General features: G+C 59.3%; 1 long non-coding RNA gene across 1 annotated transcript; it reads left to right on the forward strand.

The window, feature by feature from the left end:
* The first annotated feature begins 1,650 nt into the window (after positions 1 to 1,650).
* LOC132022823 (uncharacterized) lies at positions 1,651 to 7,022 on the forward strand. The gene is made up of 3 exons (XR_009405745.1): positions 1,651 to 1,662; positions 2,469 to 2,516; positions 6,774 to 7,022. It is a non-coding gene; the product is annotated as an uncharacterized LOC132022823 (long non-coding RNA).
* Positions 7,023 to 10,483: the final 3,461 nt, after the last annotated feature.

Here is a 10,483-nt window from a genome sequence, read left to right on the forward strand (position 1 = left end):
AGAAGCAGGAAGGGGAGAAGTTTGCTTACCCCAGTGGGCTTGGACCCTTGGGCTGGCTCTGTGGACATTGGTGTGTTCTGGGGAGGCTGGGGGGGTGTCTCCTCCATGCATAGTGACCCCACTTAGGAGTGATCACCAAGCCGCCCATGCATGGCCGTCCCCATGGGTCAAATGCACCCAAATCCTCTTAGAAAGGGTGACGCTCTGTTCTTCCCGGCAGCCCAGGGAAGAGAAGACAGCTGCCCCACCCCTGCACCTGCCACGTGGGGTTTTGGTGAGGAATAACCAGCTAACACACACAAAGAGCTTACTTAGAAAAATGCCTGGCACCTTATAAACACCTGAGACATGCAGCCCGTTACCAGTCCCATTTAACAGACGGGAGCATTAAGGCTGGGGAGGATCAATGATCAATTTGGGATTTATGATGGGCCCTCCTGAGCCCTGGTCCAAACCGTGGATATTAACCTTGGGCACTCACCCAGACCCTCTGGGGAATCAGGTGAATGACATGGATGATAAAGATGAGTTGCTTCCAGAGGCGGGTCCTGAAGAGATGCTTTCTGAGGAGCGTCTGCTAATGAGCGGCTCTTACTGTTGTCATTTTGGATGGGACCTCTGACCAGAGAGACTAGACCTGGCCTGAGGCCACCCAGGGAAGCAGGACTTGAACTGAGATCTCTTAAACAGTAACGCATGAGTGTTAACAACCACACAGTACCATCCTTCCTGCTTCTTCCTTGTGGGCAGAAAAGGCAGACTCCAGCCTAAGGTGGCACCCTTTGCCCTGACACTGTGTGACATGCCCAGAGGTGGCTGTAGCTCAGGCAGCATCACCAGAAAGGACAGGGCCGCAGCTGGTGGCCACAGGGAGTCACAGGGAAGCACGAGGACCCCGAATCCTACAGAGCCGCTTCGTGACCTGTGACCAGACACCTACCTGCTCTAGCTCAGCTCCTGGAATTGGATTATTGTGCCTATGCTGCAGGGACCCCATGGCACAGGTGGGACTGACCTGCCAGGGAGGATCCCAGTCCGTCCTGGCTCCTCCCCACTGCCCCGCCCCACCCCTGCAGCTGCTGGGAAGATGAGTTGGGGTCAACTGTGCCCAGCTCCTCACCCAGCTAAGTATACACGAGTCAGGGCCCCGTTCATGGCCGTGCATGGCCAGCACTCTCAGATCGACGGGGTTCTAACCGGCCTGGACCCAGGGTGAGAGCTTCAGCTCCGAGGACGTCTGTCTGGGACAGAGGCCCAAGCTGGGGCAGTTGGCCTCAGTGAGTTTCTAGCCCAGTGGGCTCCCAGCCCTCAAGCAAGCAGCTCCTTCCCCAGGAAATGCCTCCAGGTTACAAAACTAGCCAAGAAGCCAAGCAGGACAGAGATAAATTGGATGCCTGAGAAGTTCACCACCCTGCCCTTGGCCTTGGGGAGTTCTGCTGTCCTGGCAAGTGGCAGGGGAGGTCCACCCAGTTTCCCCTTCGCTGCCCTCCTCCCTGCTTGGACAGGGCTTTGCAAGGCCTTGCTTTTCTTTACAAAGTCCTGACGGTGGGGGCAGAGCTCCCCGTTAACCCAAAGCCTGCATCTCTGACAGCTTAGAAGTTTCTCGCAAGAGCCTGAGCTGGCTCTGTTAATCATTCCCTGTGGATTTGACGCTCTGCTTGGGTGAGTTTTCCAGGCCACAGGAGAGCCCAGGCCCTGCCGGTGAACAGTACAAAGGGGTATTTGGGTGACCTGCCCAAGGGAGGAGGAGGAGGTTCAAGGTCAGTGGGAAACGAGTGAGCTCCCCTGCTCATAAAGCAGGCCAGGGTGTCCCGGAGGCCGGGGTGCCGCTGTTTATTAACCAAACATTTACTGAGCGCCTGGCGGTATGGAATACGCTGGCTGCCGACATGATAGAAAATAAAGAAATGAGACCACGGTACAGGACAGCAAGATAAAGAGGCCCCTGTGTTCCCTGAGCGCTCAGCACACCCCAGGCGCCGTCCTGAGCGCTTAGCAGCTGCTGATGCAGGTCTGGGCCCTCTGAGTGCGAGACACGGTCAGCACCTCCACTTCGGGGCAGTGGAGGCAGTGGGGTGGACACTGAGGCTCAGTGAGGTGTGCTCCAAGCCCAGGGGCCCCCACTGACGATGGCAGAGCAGGCTGGAACCACAGCCTGCACTTGAGCCCGGCAGCCACCTCTGGGCCCAGTGTGGGACAGGCCTGGGATGGAGATGGGGAAGGGCACATGCCCCTCAGCAACGCCAGTCCAGTGACCAGTCCCCCCATGACGTGGTACACAGGGTGGGTGGGGACTTGTGGGCATGTGCAGATCCTGGAGGCCAATCGGAGGCCGGGGCCCAGCTGGAGTGGAGGGGAGGGGGCTTCCCTGGGGAGGAGACAGGGCAGCAACTCGGGGTGGGGTTTGCGCCTAGGACAGCCGGGTGGGGGGCTGGACCCACCCCCTGCCTCAGCCCCTGTCCCTCCAGGTCCATGCTGGCCCGACCCAGCTGCTTCCAGTGGGGACCAACCAGCAGGTGGGTGCCAATTCCAAAGCCACACACAACACAAGAGGGGTTTGGGGCCCCTCTGTGGGGGTCAGGGCCGCTGTCAGAGGGCCAGAGGCAGCAGCCTCCTGCCTGGAAGAGGGACCCCTGAGCTGCAGCCTGGAGCCCCCTGAGGAAGCAGGAAGGACACCCTGTGGGGGGAAACATTTAGAAGCCGGGGGAAAGTGCGAGGCCGAAGCCCGTCCAGCCCGCTGAGGTAGCGGGCCAGTCTGGTGAGCAGAGCTGAGAGGGGAGCAGGGAGATAGCGGTCAAGGTTGGGGGCCAGGTCCGGCTGGTCCTGGGGCCAGTGGTCAGCCAGTGAGGGTCGCGGCAGCGGCTGCATTTCCCCAGAGCCCTGGAGGCTGGATGGAGAGGGCTTGGGGGTCCGTGGGGAGGCTGCTGCTCCGTCCAGAGAAAGATGGTCGTGGCCAGACCGGATAGCTTTGGAAGTGGGTGAACAGGCAGGTGTGAAGGCTCTAACAAGTGACATTGCTGGGACCCTCCCTGGGAGGCTTCTCTAGGGAAATCTGCTGAGTCCTGGGGAGGACTGGGGTGAGCAGGGGTTGGGGACACACAGAGTCACCTGGCCGGGCCCTCTCCTGCTTTTGGGTTAAGACCCAGACCTGGCTTCTGAGGACGCTTCTGAGGACATCCCCTTCTCGCCCAGCATGGGTGGGACCACCTCAGGACAGCCGGGGCGCAGGGGCGGGGGGCGTGCTTGGCCTGTGCAGGAAGCGAGGCTGAGTCTGGGTTCTGGGGGTCGAGGGTAGACGGGACGTTAGGTCTGGGCCTGAAGTGTCAGCAAAGGGAGAGGGCAGGGCAGGGTCAGGAGGGCAGCCCCCAGCTCAGTCAGGACAAGTCTTTGGACTTGGCCGTTCCCGTAGATGTCCCCTGCCCAGAAGCCAGAATCAGCTGGAAAAATCAATGCTTAACCCGGTGACTCCTGCAGTCACCAGGCCCCCACGTCAGCACGTGGACTGAGACCCGGGTCGCTGTAAATACCCCAGGACCGAGTGAGGGCCCTGCACGAGGCTGCCGGGCTGGCCACGTGCAAGCCCATGGGCTGACCCCACGCGGGTGCGCTTGGCAGTGGGCCCTTGGGAAGTAGGTGAGGACAGTGAGGGGTTTTCCATGAACCCTCATCTTTTGCGGGCCCGACTGGGGCCCTGGGGAGTCTGAGATGCAGCTTGGCTATGGTGGCCACGGCAGGGATCATAGTCTGCTCTCACACAGGGAAGGGGACAGGACCACGGGACCGGACACAGGGACCAGGAGACGAGGGGGCAGGGGCCACAGCCTGGCCACTGTGGGGAGAGCATGGCCACTACCTTTAGGAGCTCACCGGTGAGTGGCAGGAATGAGGCCTGAGCTGAGTCCCCCGCTTCTGCCCAGGTGTGAGGTCAAGGATGGACAAGGATCGTGAGTTACAGACCGGAAGCCCGAGGCTCGGAGGGTCACCTGCCCGCCCACCGGCTCTTCGGGTGCCTGATCGAGGCTGGGGGGAAACAGTGTCTCACTCTGCGCCTGCTCTCGGCTCCAAGACTGACTTCTCCTGTCAGGCCTAGTCCAGAACTCAGGGGTCAGGCTCCCTGAGTCCCCCCGGCAGCCTGCGAGCTCAGTGGAGAGGGGCAACCAGGCACAGAGAAGGTGGCCTACTTGCCCACAGCCGCACAGCCTGGGCAGGGTTTGAACCACCAAGGCAGCTCTGGGGCCAAGCCTCTGCCCTCAGGACAAGGTGGACCGAGAGGTCTTGACTAGGGAGCTGCTAACTCTTGTGTTCTGGGCCCGCCCGCATCGGCCCTGGCCTCAGTGTGATGGGAGTCACAGGCCCAGCCCGCTCCAACCTGCAACAGCTCTCTGGGGGAAGGGGCTGGGGAATGCTGATTCCCGGGCCACACCTACGCTACAGGGGCAGCACCTCTGGGCCGTGGGGGGATGCCGGCCAGCATCTCCGAAGTCCACTCTGGCGTCCAAGGGTGGTCAGTGAAGCCTGGGTCCCTGTATGGCGAGGCCCTTTGAGAGGGCAGTAGCTGCCTGGGGCTGAACCCCAAGGGACCCAGAGAGGACAGAGCGGCAAATGTTGATTTGGGGAAGGGACCAAAAGGCTTCAGGGTGAAGATGGAGGTTGGGTGGAGCCTTGACAGTGAGAGTTGGGAGGGGAGGGCGGCCAAGTGGAGCTGGGAGGGGAGGGCGGCCAAGTGAAGGGCAGGGGCTGGAAGGGGGTCTTCCTGGACTGGGGTCATCAGGTCTGGGAGCCGCCAAGGGAGGCAAGGTGTAAGGGAATGAAGGCCCGTGGTGGGGCCAGGCCTTGAAAGGGTCTGAATGATAGGCTGCTTGTCCAGGTCTCCAGCTCCCACAGGACATCTGTCACCACGAATGGGAGCTCATTCATTCATTTATTCATGATACCTGCATTGTTTCTCCGTGCTGGCCAGACGTTCTAGTCACTGAGGAAACAGCAGAGGGACTGACAGAGGACACATGCCTCTGGAGCTGAGGGTCATCCAGGAACAGAGACTAATTAAAGGAAGAAGGAAATAAAATGACAGCGGGTTGCTCTGGGTGCAACGTCATAGCTCAGGGGCTGTGACAGAGACCCCCTGCATAACAGGGAGGGCTTCTCTGATGAGGAAACGTTTGAAGTGAGACCCTGAAAATGAGCCAGCCAGAAAAGATGGAGAAAGGAAGCCAGAGGGAGTGCATGTGCAAAGGTCCTGGGGCAGGAAGACTTCAGTCAGTTCAAGTCTGGTGAGGCTGGGACTAGGGAGGGGGGCCGAACGGTCAGGAGATGAAGAGCGTCCGCAGGGTTAGGTCAGGCCTCCGTAGCAGCTTAGGAGCTAACCACAGAGGGTTTTCAGCAGGGGAGAGTCTGAGGATATATACATGAAATGCAGATTCCTGGGCCACAGCCTGGCCCAATGGATTGAATTTTGCAGGGATGGGGCCCGAGAATCTGCCTACACAGATACATGGGTATTTGCGACTTTGCTGGAATGAATGTGTCATCTTTTAGGAGGCGATGGTGTGAGGGAGACAGAGACAGAGAGACAGAGACACAGAGACACAGAGACAGAAAATCAGAAAGATATAAAGAGACAAGCAGTAAGAGACAAGAGCTGTCGGGGCTCCAGACACGGACCTGGGGTGACCAGGTGGCATGAAGACGCAGGAGACCCACGGGATCAAGCGTCTCCCCAGGACAGAAGGGGCTAGGACAGACAGACCCCACTGACCCCTGCAGGGACTGGACAAAAAGGATCCCAAAAGTGACTTTGAGGACACACACCTCTGGGCTGGCGGTGACAGGTGTTGAGTGGTCATCCTTGCTCGCAGGGATAGGATGGGGACAGGGGTCTGTAGATGTAAAGTTCCAGCCCTGGAAAGGACCTCAAGAACTAGCCCCTGCCCCAGGGGTCCTGGGCTGAGTTGAGGCAGAGAAGTGGATCCTGGATCCCCTGTCCCACTGCCGAGTTAGTGGCAAGCCTGGGCTCAGTTTGCAAAAAAAGATCGGGAGCGCCACCTGGTGGCCAGAGCCATGGCTCCGGCCCGGGTCCACACCGACGGGGTCCAGGGCACAGGTGGCCCGTCTGCACGGGTATCTCCATTCTTGGAGATGTGTGGAGTCACCCAGTCAGCTCCAGTGCCCTGCAGACGAAGTCGGAGACCCGGATAAAGCCGAAAGAAACTGGCCGCCTGGAATTTCACACCCAGAGTGAGCCTCCCGTGTGCACTGACTCCCTTCAGAGTGTCCTCCAACCGTCCAGTTAGTCTCTCATCCAAAACATGAATCGTGCCCCACGGAGAGCCTTGTGGCCTGCTGGGCCTGTCCCCACGCGCACTGGGTGGCAGGCCTCCTGTCAGTGACTGTTTTTGTACAACATAAGTGGAGCGGCAGTGCGCACCCTGGGGGAGCAGCCCGGGGCTGACTCGGCGTGGCTGAGCGGTTGCCTTTAGAAGAGCAAAGTGAGTTTTCCAGAATTTTTTTGTTTTGTTTTCGCTGCGCTCAAGGAAGGTTGAAACTTCAAAGCCTTTGGTGCTGTGATGCGAAGGGAGTCTTGATAAACCCACATTTGGAAGCAAGCCTCATGCCGCCCACCCCAGCCTCCCTATGTCCCAAAGTCTGCTCGAAGTTGCTTACGCCCCTGAGCCTCAGTCTTCTTGTCTGTGAAATGGGCAAAATCCGGTGTGTCCATTTCATAGGGCCACTGTGAGGTTAAATAGGTAAGCTCTGCAAAATACTGCCTGCAGGCCCAGCGGGGAGGCTGCTGCCCGCCAGGCCCGGACGGGCCTCACTAGCGGCGACAGGCTCAGGATTCTGTCCTGTCCCAGCTGATGGTCAGGTACAATTTGCGGAGGATGGAGAGGAAGCTCCATGGCGTGGGTGAGTCAGAACGTGGTGTGGCAAGCCAGCCATACGGGGTCTCCTCTGAGCCAGATGCTGATTTCATCCCAAGGTCACATGGCTGGTGAGCGGGGGGGGGGGGGGGGGCTGAAGTTTGACTCCAGAGTGGCCGTGGGCTTGTTCCCTTCAGCCCTACCCTGTACGTAGACCTGTGGGTGTCCGTCTGCGTGGTGGGTCAGTGTGAGGACACGTGGGCTGCGTGTTCGCAGAGGCTGTCACCCCCACCCCAGCTCCCCACCCCTCAGACGGGAGGCGTCTCCCAAGCGTGATGTGGCCTTCTATGTACGGAGGATTCCTTCCAGCCCCATCAGGACTGTCTTCCCTCGCTCTGTCCCCTCGGTGTAACCCCAGCAGGTGCTTCCCTGGCTGTGTGACCTCGGGGCAGTATCTCCACCTCTTCTGTGCCCCAGTATTTTGTCCACGTGAAAGGTGAACAGCACAGAAGGATTCGGTGAGTTTATACACCAGGAGTCTAAAGAAGGTAGCTGCGGTAGGGGTTGCAAGCAAGAGCCTTGGCGGTCCCAGGCTTCCCCCCCCCCCCCCCCCCGCTTACAGAGGCGCTCCCCATGGAAGAGATCAGCTCTTGCAGGGCACTGGGGTTTTGCCTGTGGGGCGCTGGCGTCCATGGGAAGGGAGACCCAGATGAGAAGGCAGAGCAGGAATTTAACCTGGGATCTGTGCACGGGTTTGGGGCACCACCCAAAACCACAGGCAAAGCGTTGTGTGTGCGGCCGCTCTTGGGGGAGGGAATGGGTCGGCGTCCCCACCCTGGCCTGGTCCGGGCGGGATGAGACCCTGGAAGTTCCAAGCTCAGTGCGAGCCACCACCAACCCGCGGCCAGCAGAGGGCGCTCGGCCCAAGGCGGTGAAAACTGAGCGCGGGCTTCGCGGCTGCCCATGGCTGGGAGAGCTGAGGACCGCTGGGCTCTCTGGCTTCTCTCCTCCCAGATGCCCTCCTGCCCCAGAGGCTGGCCAGAGCTTGGCGCTGGGTGAGGGGGCTGCTGGGGTTACAACTACGGCTGTGGGCCACTGGTGTCCGGGTGTCCGGCTGGGGGCAGCTCTGGACATCTCAGCGAGGAGGGGGCTCCTTAGACCCGTGGAAGGAGCTTTTAAAAACCCACGTGCCCAGACCGTACCCCTAGAGACTGTCCTCAGTGGGTCTGGGGTGGGCCCAGACATCAGCATTTGTTAGATGCTCCCTAGACCAAGAGTCACAATGTAGGACCTCACAAGGAACTCTGGGCATGAAGGGCTCTCCTTACTTCTGCCCACTTTACAGAGGAGGAAACTGAGGCTCAGAGTTGCGGGGACTCGCCTGAGGTAACTCGGGTTACACCTGGGGCTGTGATGCCACAGCCCACTTGTTCTTTTATCTCCATGATGCTAAGAGTGGAAATGGTATCCTCTATGATGGGCTCACTCAGCCCGGCTCTGCAGACGTTCTGGGTTTCGTGACTCTGTTGTGGGGGCTGGCCTGCTTCGGTGTGGTGGCAGCATGCTGTCCCCCGATGACGTCCATGCCCCAGTCCCCAGAGGCTGGGACCCCGTCACCTTACTCAGTGACACGGACTTTGCAGACATACCTGAGATCTTGAGGAGGGTGGTCCCTGGTGGTCAGGTGGACCCACAGCATCCCAGGGGGCCTTAGAAGAGGAAGGAGCCTGAGAAAGAGATGCAGACGGCAAGATGCAGCGATGCTGGCTGGAGGGTGAAGGGCGGGCCGCGAGCAGGGAACGCAGGCGGCCTCCAGAAGCTGGAGAGGCCGAGGGACGGATTGTCTTCTGGAGCCTCCAGAAGGAGCCAGTCCTGCCAGCCGCCCCCGAGCTTCAGCCAGTGAGGCCCGCGGGGGACGCCTCACTTCCGGCGCTGTGAGATAAGCTGGGTTTAAACCACCTGATGGCAATTTGTTCCAAGAGTAGCAGGAAACCTCTTCCAGGCTCTGCCCCCGTGACAACCAGAAATGTCTCCAGACTTGGCCCACGGCCCCGGCAGCGAGAGGATGTGGGTAAAGTGGGCCGCGGTGTGGAAGCACGTGGCCGGACCCGGCACTGAGTGTTCCGCCCGTGTGGCCCGGCCAGCTGCGCGCCCCCCCCGCCCCCACCTGCCCCTTTTCCTCTGAGCCTCCAGCCAACCTGCCGTGATTGCCTCCCTGGCCCATTCTGCGGATGAGAAGGCCGAGGCTCAGCACAGTGACATGGGCACCTGCGGGTGAGGTCACACGGTTAGAGAGGGCCTCTGTCTCAGACGCTGCGTCCCTGAACCAGACATGTCCCACCGGGAGGCAGAGCTGGCTGTGCTGTCTCAAGGCGGCCTCTTGGGGTTTCAAAGCCCCAGCCGGGGGCAGCCAGGCCTCCATCCGCTATGCTACATCCCTGCCTTCTGGGCTTGGTGATCTTTTCAAGGCTTGGCTGCTTCTCCAGCAGCTGGTAGAGATCCCACTGATGGCAGCAAAAGCCATAGGATCCGAGGTGGGGGTGCGGAAGGGCACGAGCGAATGTGGCACAGAAAAGTGAAGCCAGGCGGTGAAAGCCTGGCCAGGTTTTGAGTCCCAAACTTCTCCTTCAGCAACAGGGGTGAGAGCACTGGCTTAGGAGCCCAGTGGCCTGGGTTCCAATCCTGTCTCTACCCCTTGGGCAATTGTCTAACCTTTCTGAGCCTTTACCTCTCTGGTGATGGGCTCCTGAGGCTCGCCCAGGGCTGGCTACCACTTTCCCCCAGTTTATTTGCCCAGGGAACTCTTAATTCACAGAACACTTTGTAGGAGGAGCTTTCCACAGAACACAAAATGTTGGTTCTGTCCTTCTTCTCAGTTGCAGCAGTGTGGCTGCCCATGGGTTGGGTGGCATTCTGGTCTCACCCTTCAAAGCGGAGAGGCTGGTGGGGCTGAATGTGCCTCTAGACCATGGGTGTATCATTAGGGCTGCAGAAATCTGACTCAGAATCTGGAAGGCTTGGCCCCGGGGATGGGCTCCACTTACAAGTTTGGGCAAGCATGTGATCCATGCTCAAGCAATGAGAACCCTCCCCGGGACATTCTACCAGAATTATTTGGCATGAAGAATTCCTTTTCTGCTGGGGTTGCTAAGTTGGCAGGCCCTAAGCTTGTGTAGCTAGCAGGAAGAGAAGAGAGTTTCTCAGAAAGATGGAGAGAGAGGGGCCTGAAAGATAATGCTTGAGCCCCTGGAGCCAGCCATTCCTGAAGCCATCTCTTGATTTCCCAGTTGCATAAGCAAATAGATTCTTTCTTTAAGCCTAGGTGAGCTAAGTTTCTGTCATTTGCCACCCAAATGCTCCTGAATTATTCTCTAGATCCTTTCTTGCTCAAAGCCTCTAATCTTGGCTGCCTGCTAAAACCCCACAGGGGAAGAGTCCCACCTGGGCTCACCCTGAGACTAGCAGAGAGGCTGGGAGGAGAAAACAGAATTGCATTTGTGAGCAGGTCCTGGTGGCTTGGGAAAATCACCTCTAACTGTCATGTAGCAAACTATCCCCATTCAGCTCCGGGGAGCGGCGGGCTCTGTTTGCACGTATCATGGCCGAAGGAAGGGGGGGTGGCT

The sequence above is a fragment of the Mustela nigripes genome, chromosome 7 (genome assembly GCF_022355385.1).
Source record: "Mustela nigripes isolate SB6536 chromosome 7, MUSNIG.SB6536, whole genome shotgun sequence".
Taxonomy (NCBI): domain Eukaryota; kingdom Metazoa; phylum Chordata; class Mammalia; order Carnivora; family Mustelidae; genus Mustela; species Mustela nigripes.